We start from the raw sequence: 9222 nt of genomic DNA, 5'->3' as shown, positions 1-9222 counted from the left end.
CCCAAACATTACAAATTCGACGCTTGAGCCATATTTTGCAGCCAAATTCTGGCTCTCTGCACATATTCGCAGTTTGAAATTGCGAATTTTTGTACCAAAAATATGCCAAATACTGAGAGCGGCGAGGGACCACATTTTGCCCAAACACCCCTGCAGTTTTCAAAATATCCCAAACACCCAAAATTCGACCCTTGAGCCACATTTTGGAGCCAAATTCTGGCTCTCTGCACGTATTCGCAGTTTGAAATTACGATTTTTTATACCGAAAATATGCCAATTAATAACAGCGGCGATGGTTCACATTTTGTGCGTGTGTGTGTACTCACCTAGTTGTACTCACCTAGTTGTGCTTGCTGGGGTTGAGCTCTGGCTCTTTGGTCCCGCCTCTCAACTGTCAATCAACAGGTGTACAGGTTCCTGAGCCTATTGGGCTCTATCATATCTACACTTGAAACTGTGTATGGAGTCAGCCTCCACCACATCACTTCCTAATACATTCCATTTGTCAACCACTCTGACACTAAAAAAGTCCTTTCTAATATCTCTGTGGCTCATTTGGGCACTCAGTTTCCACCTGTATCCCCTAGTGCGTGTGCCCCTTGTGTTAAACAGCCTGTCTTTATCAACCCTGTCGATTCCCTTGAGGATCTTGAATGTGGTGATCATGTCCCCCCTAAGTCTTCTGTCTTCCAACGAAGTGAGGTTTAATTCCCGTAGTGTCTCCTAGTAGCTCATACCTCTCAGCTCGGGTACTAGTCTGGTGGCAAACCTTTGAACCTTTTCCATTTTATTCTTATGCTTGACTAGATATGGACTCCATGCTGGTGCCGCATACTCCAGGATTGGTCTGACATATGTGGTATATAACGTTCTGAAAGATTCCTTACACAAGTTTCTAAAGGCCGTTCTTATGTTAGCCAACCTGGCATATGCTGCTGCTGTTATCCTCTTGATATGAACTTCAGGGGACAGGTCTGGCGTGATATCAACCCCCAGGTCTTTCTCTCTCTCGGACTCTTGAAGTATTTCATCTCCCAAGTGATACCTTGTATCTGGTCACCTGCTTCCTACCCCTATCTTCATTACATTACATTTGCTTGGATTAAACTCTAACAGCCATTTGTTCGACCATTCCTGCAGCTTGCCCAGGTCTTCTTGAAGCCTCAAGCTGTCCTCCTCTGTCTTAATCCTTCTCATAATTTTGGCGTCGTCAGCAAACATTGAGAGGAATGAGTCTATACCCTCTGGGAGATCATTTACGTATATCAGAAACAGGATAGGTCCAAGTACAGAGCCCTGTGGGACTCCACTGATGACTTCACGCCAGTCTGAGGTCTCACCCCTCACAGTAACTCTCTGCTTCCTATTGTTTAGGTACTCCCTTATCCACTGGAGCGCCCTACCAGTTACTCCTGCCTGTTTCTCCAGCTTATGCATCAACCTTTTATGGGGTACTGTGTCAAAGGCTTTCCGACAGTCCAAAAAAATGCAGTCCGCCCACCCTTCTCTTTCTTGTTTAATCTTTGTCACCTGATCGTAGAATTCTATCAATCCTGTAAGGCAAGATTTACCCTCCCTGAACCCATGTTGATGGGTTGTCACGAAGTCTCTTCTCTCCAGATGTGTTACTAGGTTTTTTCTCACAATCTTCTCCATCACCTTGCATGGTATACAAGTTAAGGACACTGGCCTGTAGTTTAGTGCCTCTTGTCTGTCACCCTTTTTGTATATTGGTACTACATTAGCAGTCTTCCATATTTCTGGTAGGTTCCCCGTTTCCAGTGACCTACTATACACTATGGAGAGTGGTAGGCAAAGTGCTCCTGCACACTCTTTCAATACCCATGGCGAGATTCCATCCGGCCCAACAGCTTTTCTCACATCCAGCTCCAATAGGAGCTTCTTGACCTCATCTCTTGTAATTTCGAACCTATCCAAGGTCACCTGGTTTGCTGCCACCTCTTCTAGCGCCGCGACATCTCCCTGTTCTATTGTAAAGACCTCCTGGAACCTTTTGTTGAGTTCTTCACACACCTCTTTGTCATTCTCTGTGTACCTGTCCTCGCCCACCCTAAGTTTCATCACCTGTTCCTTCACTGTTGTCTTCCTCCTGATGTGACTGTGTAGTAGCTTTGGTTCGGTCTTGGCTTTATTAGCTATATCATTTTCATACCTTTTCTCAGCTGCTCTTCTCACACTGACGTACTCGTTTCTGGTTCTCTGGTATATCATTCTACTTTCTGGTGTTCTGTTATTACGGAAGTTCCTCCATGCCCTTTTGTTCAGCTCCTTTGCTTTCATACATTCCTTATTAAACCACGGATTCTTCCTTTGCTTCTCTGTTTTTTCCTGTCGGGCTGGGACAAACCTGCTTACAGCCTCCTGACATTTTTGGGTGATATAGTCTTGTACTATATCACCTGATATATGGTGATATATGTCTTGTACGGACTTGGTTCCGAGTTCTGTGTCCCAATGTATATCCCATAGGAATTTATTCATTTCCTCATAGTTTCCCTTATGGTACGCCCGCCCTTTGGTTCCCAGTTCTTTTTTAGGGTGATAATTTCCAGCTCAACCAGGTACTCAAAGCTCAATATACTATGATCACTCATTCCCAAGGGGGCTTCCAACTTAACTTCCCTTATATCCGACTCATTTAGGGTAAATATCAGATCAAGCAAAGCTGGTTCATCCCCTCCTCTCATTCTTGTCGGTCCCTTGACGTGTTGACTTAGAAAGTTTCCTGTTGCCACATCCAGCAGCTTAGCTCTCCATGTGTCTGGGCCTACATGTGGGTCTCTGTTCCCCCCAATCTATCTTCCCATGGTTGAAGTCTCCCATGATTAGAAGTCTGGATCCGTTCCTGCTAGCCACAAAAGCTGCTCTCTCTATTATATTGATGGTGGCCAAGTTGTTTCTATCATATTCCTGTCTGGGTCTTCTGTCATTCGGTGGGGGGTTATATATGACTACTATTATAATTTTCTGTCCCCCAGTTGCTATGGTGCCTGAAATGTAGTCACTGAAACCTTCACAGTTCTGAATTACCATCTCTTCGAAACTCCAACCTTCTCTTAGTAGCAGAGCTACACCACCTCCTCCTCTCCCTTCTCTCTCTTTCCTCACCACATAGTAGCCCTGTGGAAACACTGCGTTTGTTATGATTTTCCTTAACTTTGTTTTTGTGAGTGCTATTATGTCTGGGTTTTCTTCTAGTGCCCATTCTCCAAGTTCACTTGTTTTATTTGTAATCCCATCTATGTTAGTGTACATCGCCTTGAAGCTCACTTTCTTCTGTTCATTTTCATGTCCCTTTCTTGGCAAGCATTCTGCTGGTGTGGGAAGCTGTTCCGTGGGTGAGAGGATCTGTGAGGTGGCTTGCAGGGTCTCAGAGGATTTTGGAGCGGGGGTGGGGGTTTAAGGGAAGGGGGGACAGGTAGGGTGTGGGTTAAGGAGGTAGAGGGGGGACAGGTAGGGTGTGGGTTAAGGAGGTAGAGGGGACATGGAGGATATGAGGTGAGGGGGGGAGGAGGGATAGGGAGGGTATGGGATGAAGGGGGAGGGGGGACAGGGGGAAAAAGGTGGGAGGGGGGACATGATGGGAATGGGGAAGGGGTGTCAGGGTCAGAATGGGGTGGGGGGGGGGGGAGGGAGGGTTGGGTGGGGGCAGGTAGGGTGAGGGGAAGGGAGGGTTTCTATGCAGAGGGGGGTGGTGGTGTTTCCCCCCCCCCCCCCTCTGGTGTTGCTGGGATGCTGGTTTTGGGTTCTCCTCTTGTCTCTGGTACTGTTGTGTTGAGGGCTGTGATTTCCTGGTTTGCTCCTCTCTCCTTGCGCTTCCTCCTTGCCTCTGCTGCCCTGGCTCTCTCCTCCTTCGTCCTGTCCCTCTGCAGGAATACTTTTTTGTATCCCTCCATATGCTGCAGACGACGCTTCCTTTCGAGAATGTCCTCCTTCGTGGTTTCGTTTGTAAACACCACCTTTACAAGTCGGTTTCTGTCCTTGTTGCACCAGTCCAACCTGAAAACCTTCTCCATGTTATGTACAGCCCCTTCCATCTGTAACCCCTTCAGTAGCCCATGTACTGCCTCTCTATCCTTGCCATTCCATTCTTGCCTGTTGGATCCTTCCTGTTCTTTGATGCCTACAACTACCACTGATCTTTTTCTCTCCAGCAGTTGAGTGGTGCACCTTGCTGCTTCCTGTGACGTAGCTGCTTGCATCGTAGCTGCTACCTCCCTCACCTGTGTCCATTGCTTCTGAGCTCTTTTTCAGTATATCCACAAAGTATCAGGTTACAGAGGCATTTCCTTCCAATGTAACATTCCCACCTTCCCTTTGGATGATAATCTGATGCTCGGTCTCTTTATTTTTCTCTGTGAGAGATTTGATCTCCTCCCTTGCTGATGCTAGCTCACTTTGCAGATTGTTAATTGTAATCCTCATTTCATTCATCTCCCTCCTGAATTCCTCCAGAACTTGGGTTAGCAATTCCTTTGTTTGGCCTCCCTGACTGCTTCCCATGTCCCTGTTGCGGCCTCCTGCCATTTTATCCCTTGTCAAGAGAGAGAGAGAGAGAGAGCAAGAGAGCAAGAGAGCAAGAGAGCAAGAGAGAGAGAGAGCAAAAGAGAGCAAGAGAGCAAGAGAGCAAGAGAGAGAGAGAGCAAAAGAGAGCAAGAGAGAGAGAGCAAAAGAGAGCAAGAGAGATAGAGAGCAAGAGAGATAGAGAGCAAGAGAGATAGAGAGCAAGAGAGAGAGAGAACAAGAGAGAGAGGGAACAGGAGAGAGAGAGAACAAGAGTGAGAGAGAACAAGAGAGAGAGAGAACAAGAGAGAGAGAGAGACAGAGAGAGAGAGAGAGAGAGAGAGAGAGAGAGAGAGAGAGAGAGAGAGAGAGAGAGAGAGAGAGAGAGAGAGAGAGAGAGAGAGAGAGAGAGAGAGAGAGAGAGAGAGAGAGAGAGAGAGAGAGAGAGAGAGAGAGAGAGAGAGAGAGAGAGAGAGAGAGAGAGAGAGAGAGAGAGAGAGAGAGAGAGAGAGAGAGAGAGAGAGAGAGAGAGAGAGAGAGAGAGAGAGAGAGAGAGAGAGAGAGAGAGAGAGAGAGAGAGAGAGAGAGAGAGAGAGAGAGAGAGAGAGAGAGAGAGAGAGAGAGAGAGAGAGAGAGAGAGAGAGAGAGAGAGAGAGAGAGAGAGAGAGAGAGAGAGAGAGAGAGAGAGAGAGAGAGAGAGAGAGAGAGAGAGAGAGAGAGAGAGAGAGAGAGAGAGAGAGAGAGAGAGAGAGAGAGAGAGAGAGAGAGAGAGAGAGAGAGAGAGAGAGAGAGAGAGAGAGAGAGAGAGAGAGAGAGAGAGAGAGAGAGAGAGAGAGAGAGAGAGAGAGAGAGAGAGAGAGAGAGAGAGAGAGAGAGAGAGAGAGAGAGAGAGAGAGAGAGAGAGAGAGAGAGAGAGAGAGAGAGAGAGAGAGAGAGAGAGAGAGAGAGAGAGAGAGAGAGAGAGAGAGAGAGAGAGAGAGAGAGAGAGAGAGAGAGAGAGAGAGAGAGAGAGAGAGAGAGAGAGAGAGAGAGAGAGAGAGAGAGAGAGAGAGAGAGAGAGAGAGAGAGAGAGAGAGAGAGAGAGAGAGAGAGAGAGAGAGAGAGAGAGAGAGAGAGAGAGAGAGAGAGAGAGAGAGAGAGAGAGAGAGAGAGAGAGAGAGAGAGAGAGAGAGAGAGAGAGAGAGAGAGAGAGAGAGAGAGAGAGAGAGAGAGGGAGGCTGAGGGAGGCTCCTGAGCTCCCTCGAGGCTACGCTGCCGTCTTGACTGGCTTTGTTTAAATCACACTGCACTAGTTTATTTAATGAATCCACTGGTTAACTGGTTCATCCGGTACTAAGATGACCAAATGTGGGTTCATAGGATCAAATAATCCGTCATCCGGTTCGAAGATGACCAAATAATGTGGGAACCGACCTGTGAGATTTATATTTATTTAATTTATATGAATTTATATTTACGTTAATTTATATACTTCGATAGCAATTTGTATAATGTTAAGTGGACTGTATTTCTGCAATAATCTCTTAATCTCACAAATCAATCCTCTACACATTAGGGGGGGGGGGTTTATATTAATTGAATATATATGCAGCCAATCAAACTACAGTATTAACTACATACATTGAAAAGGTTCCTTATCTTATAGTACAGCAGGTTAGTCCACCAGGTATAACTTGGGTGTAGACACCAAATTATCCTCTTTGAGGTAGCTTCCATCACCCAGTAACTGGTGCACAAAATCTTGCTTCCTCGTCTTGACCTGTCAAAAGGGCGCTAACTGTGAAGCCAGATACCTATATATGACAAGCTATATCAGAGAAAATACTGTACATGGAACATTGAAGACCTGGCTTAATTACCTTTAGTTTGAGGCTTCCACGTGCTCTAACCGGGTCACCCTATATAATGACATTAATGGCCATAAATGAAAGATACTGGGTTTCGGAAAGAACACTTAACTTGATTTGTTGACAGCGTGTGATAATGGTACACCTTTGGTTTCCATAACACTTCGTCCAAGTAAAATTAACAGGAGCCGAATTGCTCCCTGCGCCTCTGGTCTAGTATAAACAATGGCTGCCCTCCTTCCCCACTGACGCCTGGCCTACATTGTCCAAATGTCAGAAAGTGATAGAAGGGTCACATTTACTCTACTTTAATATTGATAATTAAGTTAATTTATATGAGATGTTTTTATGATGGTAAAGTTCAAAGACTAATGTATTTAAGAATAATTCCCAGCAGAATAGCTGGTGAATTATAATAGTATGTGGTGATGATATCCCGTTTTCTTTAGACGGTAATTGCACTACAAGTTACGTTTTCTATGGGTAACTTGTTGGTACAATACAGCTATTATCTGTATGATTATTAAATGGTGTCGGATTTTCCGACATAATTCCCCAGGGGCTGCTCACGGGTCGAAGTCCTATTTAGAACAGACGAACACCGATACTCCTCCTTCGAATTATTAGATTAATTTGATGTTAGTAGTTAGTAATCACACATTTGTGTGTCTGTTCGTACAGGACGGATGTCCCGTACTAGAGTTGCAGCGTTTAGAAGTCTAATGCGATTTCATTTCCCTGTCAACTCTTGAAAGGCTAATATTCAAGCCTAATCACATATTATTTAACCCAGAAGACTAGATGTGATCAAGTACTACAGTCAAGTATGATTCAGGGACTGCAGTGAGATCAGTGACATTAGATATAACTTGAAGTTTCTTCAGGTAACTGGTCCTGATATATAAACACTGAGGCCCATGGAATACATCTTGATTAAATAATAAATGTATCAAATCAGTCATCAGATTTATTGGGGTTTAATTTAGTTAATTGATTCAGAAGATTGAATAGCTCATCATTAAAGTAAAGTATAGTTCTGAGACTGCAGTGGGTTCAGTAACATTGGTCGCAGTGACTTGTAGCTGTTTTAGGCTACTGTTCACTGATTTGCCACTGAGGCCTCATGAACTCATCTTCAGCTTCAAATGATGATACTAACATCAACCTCTGTTGCTATAGTCAGCTGTAATCTCCTTAGTATAATGCTACTGGAGAAATATAATCAGCTGACAAATTTAGATTTCTATTGTTTATCTGCAGGCATAGGTCTCCTCAGGTTTGATACTGGGCCTGAGAGTAATTTACCTCCTGCAGAGTTTAACATGGTTATACCCTGATATTTAGTAGGGCTACCGATGAATTCGATGGCAATAGTCTGTCCCTACAAGGAGACCGAAGTCAGTGAGGTGATCAGACTTAATATTATCTGCCAATTTTATTCCTCTATTTCTCAGGAATTTGGCTGTTGCTCTCAGACCTTGAACTTGTAGGTCTACTGGTATTTTGTCCACCACAATGGCTTGTACTCTACAGACGTACCTGCCTAAACGTACTGATGGTTGTACCACCTGGTAGACTTGAGGTCCTGCATCTGTTACAAACCCTGAGATGTTGAATGACATCTGGGCTACAGGCCTTAATTGTAATTCATCTGCCAGCTTTTTAGTGACATATGTTCTCTGGGATCCTTGGTCAAACAACCCACGGGTATGGACCTTGGCCCTCTTATTCAGGATGGTAATTTGGGCAGTAGGCAAAGTCGTATTACCTTTAGACTTTGCCGATTGGACACTCTTTGTTTGTTGCACCTTGCAGTACTGTACTGAGGTGGGAATGCTATCTTCCACCTTGGGGTTTGGAGACGTTGTTTTGGTGTCTCTGCACAATGCTGCATGGTGCTGACCTTTGTTACACCTATTATAGGTGTGTAATTGGGTATCACAGTCGTTGATGTTATGTTTCCTGAGGCACCTCGTGCAATGTTGCAAATCTTTGAGTCGCTCAACACGGGCGTCACTATCAGGAAAATTAGAGCAGTGGTACATTGAACTGTTTCTCATTGCAGAACAAACATGTTCCATAGCTTCCAGTACCCTTTGGTGTCACGTTCTTGGATGACACAGTAACTATAGGCTTGGAGGGTCCCACTGCATATACGCCCACACTGCTACTGTTCCACTGTGGTGTTGAATTATATTGTCTAGATTGATTTGGAGTACCTTTGGTACTCTGTGGTTTACTATTATTGGTTTCTGAGGGTTTACTTGGTGGTTTTAATTTGTCATGTGTTCTTAATTGATGAACTACTGACTTTAAACCTTCAGATATTTAATTCATGGATAAGATGCTTTTATTGTAATGAGCACTCATTTGTCTCAATATGTCCCTAGGTATTTTCTCCTGGACAATTATTTTCAAGACCCACTCAGCCCCATTTGTATCTGCTGTCAGGCTGAGGGCATTGATCAATGATTCTATCTCCAGCTTGAAGACTTGGAGTGAATCAGCTGAAGCCTCCGGTGGGGGTAAATGCAACAGCTCATGAACTAAATGTGATGTTCTTACTTCTGGATCAGCATAATTATCCTTGAGGAGTTTTACTGCCAGATCATAGCCGTCATTAGTTAATCTCAGATGGGATACTACTGTTTTAGCCTCACCTGATAATTGGCCTTGCAAATAAGAGAATTTACTACTCTTTGGTAAAGATTGTTTTGAGTCTACAAGGTCAACGAATTTGTTCCAAAATTCGTCCCAATCTTCCTCATCTTTTCCTGAGAAAGTGGGTAAATTAATTGGAGGGAATCGAGCTTCTGCTTGACTCGTATTAGATGCAACTGTTGTTGTTGTT

This window comes from Procambarus clarkii, chromosome 29 (assembly GCF_040958095.1).
Source record: "Procambarus clarkii isolate CNS0578487 chromosome 29, FALCON_Pclarkii_2.0, whole genome shotgun sequence".
Taxonomy (NCBI): domain Eukaryota; kingdom Metazoa; phylum Arthropoda; class Malacostraca; order Decapoda; family Cambaridae; genus Procambarus; species Procambarus clarkii.
The sequence above is the reverse complement of the archived record's forward strand: the minus strand, read 5'-3'. Positions refer to the sequence as shown.